Source organism: Carettochelys insculpta, chromosome 6 (assembly GCF_033958435.1).
Source record: "Carettochelys insculpta isolate YL-2023 chromosome 6, ASM3395843v1, whole genome shotgun sequence".
In the NCBI taxonomy this organism is placed as follows: Eukaryota; Metazoa; Chordata; order Testudines; family Carettochelyidae; genus Carettochelys; species Carettochelys insculpta.
The window spans coordinates 113,321,463-113,332,452 of record NC_134142.1 but is presented as its reverse complement, the minus strand read 5'-3'; the positions used below and the strand labels follow the sequence as shown (position 1 = coordinate 113,332,452).

The window sequence follows — 10,990 nt, the reverse complement described above, 5'->3', positions numbered from 1 at the left end:
GAGCGCTCGCGATTCGCGTGCGCGGCTGCGGCGCTGAGTGGCAGCTGGCGCTCTCGGAGTGCTCAGCAGCAGCTGCAGTAGCTGTAGCAGCGGAGCACACAGGCTGGAAGCAGCAGCGGCGGCGGCGGCGGCGCAGTGTCAGGTATCTCTCTCCGCTCTTAATGGGTCTCCAGCGCTCTCTGCAGGGGGCATTCACTTGTTGCTTGGGCTGGCACGCAGGGGTTGAGAAGAAGTGAGATTCCTTCCCCCTCTCCCGCCCTGCTGCTGCTTGGGTCTGTGCACGAGTGGGAAGTGCAACTGGTGGCTGCAGCTCAGCCCCAACAAGTTGCGCCTGCTGGTCGGGGAGCAGGGAGGAGAAGAGGGGCTTCAGTCACCAGCCTGCCGCTGTTTCGGGGCGGGGTAGGACAGGACACTGCACGGCACGGGGTGTTCTCTTCGGGGCACTGCTAGTTGTGGAGATTACATACATATATTTGTAATGCAAAAAACATGCCCCGAGGGCTCTGTAGTGATTTGCCAGGAGATGCTCCCCAGCCGGCGTGCAACCCGGGATGAGAAGACTGAGAATTAAAAACCTTCCAACCAACCCCACAGACTGCAACGCGGAGAGACTTAAAAAACACGAACCCCCGCCCAAAAATTGCCCTGGGAAATTAATCCGACTCGATTTCACAATGCTGCTTAATACTTCATGCTCTCAAAAGGGAGGGAATCTCTATCCAGCTGAGAGAGACTCTGAGGCTTGATAGATTGATGCTTGATGCCAAACAAAACTTATTCCATACAATACAAGTCTCTCAAGCTGCAGTAACTATCCCATAGGCCAGTGGAGGTGCTCCCCCCGTACCCCACGATGGCAGGAAGAGAAGTCTGACACACTGCTTTGTACTTCAGTAGCTTTTATGTTAAGTGTGTAGTTTTTGAATTTGGTTGCCTACAAGTAAACAAAAAAGTCACACGATCTGCCAGTTTAAAAACAGATATCAATTATTGGTAGCAAGCAAATGTATATATCATTAATAATACATAATACTTTAAAAAGAGAAATGATTTTAAAAAGCCAAATTACTTGTCACTTAATTTTTACTCTTTTCTCTGGGTGTGTGAAGCAAATCAGTGTGGTTTGTTTTACACTTGTTTATTGTCATTTTCACTTCAATGTTATTAGGGGTGAATATCTCATCCTGAAAGGGGATGTTTACTGATTTAAAACAACTCTTTTAATTTAAATGGAAACAAAATTGGGAAAGTTCTAATTATTTTAGATTGGTAGGAGAGTTTACTTTTACATAATCTAAACAACAGCCAAATTAAACTTGAAAATGGCCCTGTAAGGGACAGATGTTAATGTGACTCATGTTGCTCATGTAAATTTAAAAGACAATGTGTGGCCAAAGCAAGAATGTTTTAATTTAACATTGGCACACATCATTCTTAGCTCATTTCTTTGTGCCTAGGCAATAGAGCTCCATCGTGCTCTGTTAGGAAGCCTCTGCAGCATCTAAGGGAAATGTTGTGGAAGGAAAGGGTCATGCTCCACGGAGCAGGAGTTGGAGGGTTGATATAGACCAGGTGACAAATGATCACACCGTGTTACCCCCAAAATTAAGAGGCTTTGGTAATGTGAAAAAAGCATATTAAATTGTTTTTGTTGTTGTTCTTAGAGAATGCAAGCAGGTATAGTTACTATCAGCTTTGAGGGCACATCCTGCTGTTTGGTGAGTGATGATCATGGGACAGAGAATCAGTATGAATCTTGATAATGCTTATTGTTCACTTGTTATGACATTAACATTATGCTAATATTCTTTATTTAAAGTGGTAATTTTCTGAAGTATCTGAGATTGAATACAATGCACAGTGTGGAGCCATTATTGCCCAGCACATAATTATTTATCCTAATACTCAGCTTATGTTAATACATCTTACGTGACTCTCTTCTGAAAATATGGATTACTGATCCCATATGCAAAAACTCCAGAACCAATTTGAACCATAGAAGAGTAAATACTACCATAATAACACATGGGGTTTGGGATTGTTTATAAATAGTTTTACAATTCTAAACACTAACAAAGAAAAAGACTATTATTTTTGCCGTCCCAGGAACAATAATTATCTTTAGCAAGATAACTGAACAGAATGAATTGAGTTGGTGTCCATGCGAACTGCTGTCAGCCCTAGATTCTTAAACCTATGAGAATTGTTTGCATGTTTATTATATTTATCTCCTTTGATCTGTGTGTATATGGTGAATTTAGAGATTGTGATTTGATTATCTTTTCAGGACTGAGGTTCTGCAGAATTTCTCTCGGTGAGCTGTGAAGTAAAGTCTCAGAGGGGTAGCCTTGTTAGTCTGTAGCTTCAAAAATAACGAGCCTTCCAGTAGCATCTTAAAGACTAACAAATTTATTAGATCTCGAGCTTTCGTGGGTAAAACCCATTTCCTCAGATGAGTAATCTGAGATGGTATTGCTACAGGTAGGTCCAAACTTTACTGTTAAGTTGTGGAAATGGGTTTATGAATTTTAAGGAATACAAAACTGAACTTGACAGCAACTTTCAGAGCTAATTCTTATCTCTTATAACATGTGCGTCTTCATCAAGAAAACATTACCGTGCTCCTGTCACAGTGTTCCTTTTAACCTCTGATGTACCCTGTGTGTACAGCCTAATGTGGCTGTTTGAGGGGCTTAATATCTCTTATGTCTCAAGTTACTTTGATCTTATGAAATTTAAGGATTGTTATTTTCTGTGAACTATAGAGATTGCTACATTTGAGAACAGTTTATGCTGCATGTTGAGTGTCCTCTGTTATTCTGAGCGTATTTGCCTGCCAACCCACAATGAGCTGTTTAAAAGATTTGTGTGTTGTGTGTTTTAAGAAGCACAGCCAGTAATTTATGAATCTTGGCACATTCTTTTTAGGGTGATTCTTTACTGCTTCATGGGGTGGAATTTCCAGCTTCCTGGTCCTCCAGCCTTAAATGTTATATATATTCTAATTCCTAAGTCTGCTCTTTGGCACTAAATTGAATTGGGTTTTCCATGTAAAATGTCTCATTTGGCAAGTATTGGAGTTTTTTGTGCTCCAAGAAGCACGTGGTTATACTGAATCTCACACTAAGAAATTTTCATGCTATCCCATGCTGCAGCCCCCACCCCCACTTTCAGTAAGTGGCAGGTGTCCCCAGATCTTTGTAGCTTTGGACCGTTATCAGAGGTTGCAAGATGCTTCATATGACTCATAACTAGTGATTCTACCAGAGTGCTCCTGAATGGTAAGCTTAAGAGCCTCATCTAGAATTGATTGAAAATGGGAACAGGTAGGGCATGGTTTCCCAAACTGGGGGGTAGGCTCCCCTGGGGGGCATGAAGAAATTCCAGGGGGGGGCACAGTGTAACGCAGCCCCCCAGTCATTCTCCCCACCCGAAGAAAAAGCTGACCCTTGCTTCTGGCTCTCAGCCACTGCCATTTCACGTGGGTGACCCGGCGCAGCCGCTATAAAAAGCAGGCAGCTGGCGAAGGCCCACATGGAGCTAGCTGCCTCCTGCAAAGGTGAGTCAGTGGGGGTTGTGAGGAAGATGGGGTTAGATGAGGGGCTGGTGGTGCCTGGCTTTCAGGGAGGGGAGGGGCTCAGGCAGGTGGCTGACAGGCAGTAAAAAAGAATTTGGGGAGGGCGTGAGGATTTCTCAAAAATCAAAAGGAGGATGTGATGCTGAAAAGTTTGGGAATCACTGAGGTGGCCGGATTGTGTGCTAGCTGCTAAGTGGATAAGTTCCTTCTCTGTGCTGAGTGAAGAAGTGTGGTGCCACACCCACACCCACACATTTTTCAAGGAAGAGCTCCTAAGGCAAACCTTGCCCTTTGTAAAAACAATAAGAAGTCCTGTGGCACTTTACAGGCTAACAGATTTTTTGGAGCATAAGCTTTGGTGGGCAAACACCCACTTTGTCTGATACATGTAGTGGAAATTGCAAGAGAATTCCCTTGGAATTTCCACTATATGCATCTGACGAAGTGGGTGGTTTGCTCATCAAAGCTTATGCTCCAAAAAATGTTAGTCTATAAGGTGCCACAGGACTTGTTGTTTTGCAGATACAGACTAACACGGCTACCTCTCTGATAACTTGCCCTTTGCACTGATTTTTAATGAAATTGCAGACATCTGCATAACCCATCCTCCTGATTTATGCATTAGACTTTAGTTAGATATAGTCTGTTGTTCCAGCAGCTACTCCGTTGCCCAGGCACCTTTGCTTCTCAAATGAGAGGATTGAGAATATTCGGCAATTAAGATATCTGCCTGGCTGAACCATCCCTGAAGTGTTTTATAATGTGTGAGGACAAGTGAATTTCTGCATTTAGCCGTGTTGAAATGCTGTGTCTTCTGTGATCTTCTTTTGTAGTTTGTACTGCAGGATGGTAGCTTGCTATATGCCTGCTCCGCCTGCTGGTACAAATGAGAAACTGAAGGCATATGTGGAGGCTTTCTTTTTATAACCCCTGGGGGATGGGAAGGAGAGGGAGAGGGAGAGAGAAAGAATGTGTGTGATTATATTATATCCTCTTGCAGGTAGGAACTGATTTGCTGCTGCCATGCATGTTGTGTGAACAACTTCATCTGTGCATCAAGGGTGTATTTCTGAACTGACACATACTTAACATGGGAATTATTGGTCACAAAAGGCATAGAGCTGTCGCAAATGCAGGCTGCTGTGACCTGACTTGCCTGGATGTGAGAAGCCCGGATTGTATCTCTATCAGCCCACATTTGGTGACAGGCAAAAGAATTCTTTGTTTGAGACAGGTGAAATTTTAGAGAACAAGAAGTCCTGTGGCACCTTTTAGACTAACACATATTTCGGAGCATAAGCTTTCATGGGCAAAGACCCGCTTTGCCCATGAAAGCTTATGCTCCAAAATATCTGTTGGTCTATAAGGTGCAACAGGACTTCTTCTTGTTCTCAAAGATACAGACTAACACCACTACCTCTCTGATACATGAAATTTTAGATTAGTCTTGACTGACTAGGTTAATTTTGACTGGCACCCTTCTTAAAATTTGAGGTCATTCGGCCTCTTGTGTAGTTAGAATCAGAAGATGTAACAGCAACGAAGGGTCCTGTGGCACCTTATAGACTAACAGAAAAGTTTTGAGCATGAGCTTTCGTGAGCACAGACTCACTTCTTCAGATGAAGAACATAATTCTTCAGATGGAGAAGTGAGTCTGTGCTCACGAAAGCTCATGCTCAAAACTTTTCTGTTAGTCTATAAGGTGTTACAGGACCCTTCATTGCTGTTACAGATCCAGACTAACACGACTACCCCTCCGATACTTAATCAGAAGGTGGACTCCCTTCTTCCTCTCTTAGTCATTTGGAGAAGAAATAGCTTTATGAAGGTGCTTGGCTCATCTCTGGGAAAGTTGGTTCATAAGAAGTATCCATCTGATGCCTTAAGTATCCTCTTAGTGCCATGCTACTGTCCCTTATGGAACTCAAGGAGAGTGAACAATCTTAGAGGAAAAATGTGAATTTTAGGGATCAGAGGGAATTGAAAAATTACATGGATCAGAACCTGGGGGCGGAGTGGTTGGTGGTGGGAGGGCAAGGAAGGAATTACTTTTTCTTCTTTCACTCTCTGACCTTAAAGTCTTTGTCAGGGAAGGATTTTTCCTTCTGTTTCCACTCCTCCTCATGTACTGTCTAGTAGTGCCTCTCACTCACTGGCATTCATTGCATCATGGAATCATGGGGCTGGAAGAGACTACAGAGTCCAAATCCCTATGAAAAGCCAGAGCAATCCCTGCCAGGGCTTTGTCAAGCCAGGATTTAAAGACCTCTAGGGAAGGAGATTCTACCACTCCCTAAGAAACCCATTCCAGAGCTTTACCACTCCCGTAGTGAAATTTTTCCCTTATATCCAACCTAGACCTTCCCCATTGCAACGTGAGACCTTTGCTTCTTGTTCTGTTGTCTGTCACCACTGAGAACAGCCTCTATCCACTTTGGAACCCCTCTTCTGATGGTTGAAGGCTGCTATCAAATCTGTCCTCACTCTTCTCTTCTATAGACTAAATAAGCCCAAATCCCTCAGCCTCTCCTTATAAGTCATGTGCTCCAGTCCCTTAGTAATTTTTGTTGTCCATTGCTGGACTATCTCCAGTGCACCCACATCCCTTCTGTAAGGGAGATGGGGGATGGGTGTGTGTGTGCTGAGTTGAATGCAGTACTCCAGATGTGGCCTTACCAGTGCTGAATAAAGGGGAATAATCACTCCCCTAGATCTGCTGGCAGTGCTCCTGCTAATACACCCCAGTATGCTGTTAGCCTTTTTGTCTACAAGGACACACTGTTGGCTCATATCCAGCTTCTCATCCATTGTTATCTCCAGGTCCTTGTCTGCAGAAAAGCTGCTTAGCCATTCAGTTCCCAGCCCGTAGAACTGCTTGCAATTCCTCCATCCTAAGTGCAGGACTCTGCCGCTGTCCTTGTTGAACCTCATTAGATTTCTTTTGGCCCAATCCTCCAATTTGTCTATGGCTCCCTGAACCCTATCCCTACCCTCCAGCACATCAACTTCTCCTCCCTAGTTATGTGTCATCTGCAAATTTGCTTATGGTGCAATCCACCCCTCATCCAGGTCATTTATAAAAATTAATAAAAAAATAATAAAACCAGCCCAGAACCAACCTCGGGATTCCTTGGTTGATACCATTTGCCAACCAGACAAAGAACCGTTGATCACTATCCGCTGAGCCCAGTGATTTAGCCAGTTTTGTATCCACCTTACAGTCCATTTATCTAATCCATGCTTTAACTTGCTGGCAAGGATACCGTGTGAGACCATATAAAAAGCTTTGCTAGAGCCAAGGTATACCTCCACCATCTTACCCTTATCCACAGAGCCAGTTACCTCATCGTGTAAGGCGATCAGGTTGGTCAGGCATGACTTGTCCTTGGTGAATCTGTGTGGACTACAGGGGGTCCTTGTTATAAGTTGCTTCACTATAAGTCATTTTGCATACATGTTAAGTAATTCAGGAAAGCAGATTCATTATAAGTTGCAGTGATCCTCACTTGCGTCATGTAGGGGCTGAGAGACCAAACACCAGGAACATAGTGGAGCTTTGTGGTGGTGGCTGGGTGGCAGGCACTGAAGTGCAGAGGTCCTGAAAGTGAGCTCTGAAGTCATGGGGATACTGGCAGAGAGCTGCAGGGAGTTGGCACGTAGCTGGAGAAGCAGTGTGGAACTGGGGGGAAGCCAACGGGGAGCTGCAGGTACAGGCGGGGAGCCAGCAGGAAACCGTGGGGAGCCTGCGGGGACAGGTGGAGAGCAATGGAGCCAGTCGGGGGGGGGGACAGGAGGGGAGCTGTGGGGACAGGTGGGAAGCCGCGGGGAGCTGGCTTATCTTTTTCTAGTTATGTATGTATTTATTTATTTATTTCTATTCTATTTCTAGTAATTGTTTTTTGTGGCTTATAGGTACATTATATGTACAACACATGTGCAAACTGTATGTGTTGGGAATGTATCTCAAGCTAATTACATTATTCCTTATGGATATTAATTCCCCTTTATAAGTTGTTTCACCATAAGTTGCATTATTTAGGAATGTAACCTGAACTTATAACAAGGATCGCCCCCCATATTTCTGACCACTTTTCTCCAAGTGCGGCAAAATGGATATCTTCTATGATTTTTCCAGGGACTGATGTGAGGCTGGCTGGTCTGCAGTTCTCCATCTTCTCCTTCTTTCCTTCTTAAAAGATGGAGACTACATTTGCTTTTTTCCAGTCATACGGGACCTCTTCTGATCACCACCAGTTTTCACAGATAATGTTCTGCAGTCACATCAATCAACTCTCTCAGCACGCTCAGATGCATTTGAGCCAGCCATGTGAATTTGTGTATGTCAAGCTTTTCAAAATAGTTCTTAACCTGTACTTTTGCCACTAAAGGCTGCCCACCTCCTTCACATTCTTTGTTTCCTAGTGCAGCCCTCTGGGAGCAGACCTTCTTTGTGAAGACCGAGGCCAAAAAAGGCATTGAGTACTTCAGCGTTTTCTATCTTGTCTGTCACTAGGTTACCTCCCTCATTCAGTAAGGGTCTCACACCTTCCCTGACCAGCCTTTTACTGCAAATGTGCCTCTAGAAATCTTTCTTGTTCCCTTTACATCCCTTGCTATCTCATCCCATTCCTTCCAAGCAGGGATGGCTGTGACTTCTTTGGAACTAGCCTGAACTCCTTTGAAGGAGCCAGAAGAGTTGTTGTCCAGTAACATGCCTCCCCCGACAAAAAGCTGTGAGATAAGAGTATGTTCGTTTTCTTACTAAGGACTCTACCCTCTGCTGGTTAAGGGACAAAGGGCTGAGCTGAAATCTTGACTGGCTGCCCTTTGCGTGAATAGCTTAGCAGGAAATTTGTCCTTTCTGCCCTCACTTGTTGTACCTTCTGCTTCTGACAATGGAGAAGAGGCAGAAGGTCAAAACAAAAGGTAGGGATGATATTAAGAGGAATGAACTGTCTACTCTGCTGGACTGGTAAATGTGTTGTGTTGTTTAACAGCTCCTTCGTGCCCCCAGGTACTGTTTAATAGCTGTCCAGGCCCCTGGATTTAGTGAAATGAATTTAGATGCTGCTGAACCCAAGAAAATGAAGGTAAATATGTCTCTAAGCCAGGAAATGTAACTGCAGATTTCACAGTAATACAGACATGCCTGATGCTGCTGATTTTATTAAAAGCGGTGTTTGCAGCTTCCAAGCAGGGTTTAATACTTAGTGTATTTTTTAAAAAAAATATGTTGACCTTATCTGGTAAGCCTGTAATATTTGTTGCAATGAAGAGCAGCTGCTGAATAAATATGTATATAATCTCCATTGCCAATTCTGAAAGCTATGCCGAGAGCTTGACTTATTTGAAGTGGGGCTGTTATTAGAGGCAGGTGGCAGTCTGTTTATGCTACACCTTGTTTGTTTGTTTCCCCTAATGTAATAGGTTTCCTAATGGGGGCAGAATGAATTCAGTATTGCACGCATAGACTTCATTCGTGATGTCTGAAGGAAAGGATTCAAAGAGTTGCTTTGTATTATCGGCATAATGTCCCTTTATATACAAATATATGTTAAAAATAGCAGATGTTTCTTAAAATCTCCAGATTTTAGGAACATAAGATGTGTGACAGCCCCACAAACACATCCCAAATCCAAATAGTTCACTGTAATGCTGTGTAAAACATTGTGCTGGATATAAAGTTTGTTCCATTGTTCATATAAAAAATTATCTTATTTTTAGATTGCGGTCATGCAAATGGCCATTTCGAAGTTTACTAATGAAGCGCTGAAATGCATATTCAGTGTTTCATTAGCATGCGGGTGGCTGCGGCGCTTTGAAATTGACGCGGCTCATCCCGATGGGGCTCCTTTTCGAAAGGACTCCACGTACTTCGAAGTCCCCTTATTCCCATCTGCTCATGGGAATAAGGGGACTTCGAAGTAGGTGGGGTCCTTTAGAAAAGGAGCCCCGCCGGGAAGAGCCACGTGGCAGCGAGCCGCGTCAATTTTGAAGTGCCGCGGCCGCCCGCATGCTAATGAAGCGCTGAATGTGCATTTCAGCTCTTCATTAGTAAACTTCAAAATGGCCATTTGCGTGGCCATTTCCAAGTTTGGGGCTAGTGTAGACACAGCCGATGGCACCTAGCATATGGGGATTCTGGCTTATAATTGAGGTTTCTACTTGCTTTATACGTGCTACTGCAATACAAATGATTTCATATTATTTGTTTTAAAAGATGCACCAATTCTTGCCACTTTCTTTGCATTTCAAGCTTGGTGTTCAGTCATCCGTTCTTCCATGAAGAATCTCTCTTGACTCTTTTCAGACTGGGTAGCAGCATTATGAGTGGGAACACCAACTAGAAACAGGAGACAGCTGTAGCTGCATTCATGGATCTGAGACTGGGGGCATGGACCCTAAGGGTTGGATTCAAGCTCGATGGATAGTGATGGAGTCCTGCCAGATGATGATGTGGCCTGTCAAAGGGAATAGGGAAGAGGTACCATTGGGAGGGCAAGGAGCTAGACCAGCAGATTAATCATGTTAAATGTTTTCATACCATGCTCAGATTATGATGCTGTATGGAAATTAAACATTCAAAAGCCTCTCCTGCCAATGTGCAAGACGCCTGTCACGTTCTGAGGAGAGACAATCCTCTTTCCAAGTCGTCATCCCTGTCGGAAAGCAGAGCCTGAAGTCTTGTGGTGAAGTGGGATTTCAGCAACTGGCACGAAAAAAGGCGTAAACACAAAGGAGATAATCTGTCACTTGGATGAAATGGGCCATTGCATGTCCAGGATTGTTCCACCCATAAGCAACATGCCATTTCTGTTTAGTGAGTTGCTGTTTTGATTTTTTTTAAATTAGAAAAAAAAAACAACCAAATGGTTCATAAAAATATTAACAGACACTGCTTTGACATCGCTCGTCAGATCAAGCGTGTTACTTTGTGTGCCCTTGGGGTGATAAAGTTGCTCAGCTTGGTCGTTCTGTCACCTTAAGGACGCATTAAGGCGACATGCTTGGTCTCACAAGAGGCGCCGAAGCTATTGCATTGCAGAAACAGTAACTGTAGGGGGCTGACGCTTGCAGTGCAGATATTAAATTGAAATTTAGCAGAGGGATAGTCTGTTGAATCACTTTTGTTGTTTTAATTTGTTTAATGAACTTTATGGTTTTCAAGTGGTGGCTGCACATGCACAGTAACTACTCTGCAGTAGGGGTTTTATTGCACTTATTTATATGATGGGCCAGAAACCTGGATTTTGCTCACATTGCGATAGCAGCACTGGTGTAACAGAGGGCTGCCCGTCAGAATATGAGATGCTGTGGTGGGGGAGGGGAAGACCCAAGATTGTAATAGTACAAGGAAGGAATTTGACAGCTTATTGATGAGATGCATTTGGGACCTCAGGGGCAGAAAAGTA

The 10,990-nt window shown here is 43.7% G+C and overlaps 1 protein-coding gene across 3 annotated transcripts in view; it reads left to right on the top strand.

The window, feature by feature from the left end:
- Positions 1-10,990, top strand: part of TSPAN4 (tetraspanin 4) — a 668,631-nt gene that overhangs the window by 9,207 nt on the left and 648,434 nt on the right. For 2 of the 3 annotated variants that reach the window (XM_074997848.1, XM_074997846.1), the window contains exon 1: positions 31-142. The exons of the other annotated variant lie outside the window; for it this stretch is intronic. The gene's annotated coding sequence lies outside the window, so the exon portion shown is untranslated. Of the gene's footprint in view, positions 1-30; positions 143-10,990 lie in introns of those variants that run through there. 3 annotated transcript variants of the gene reach the window in all.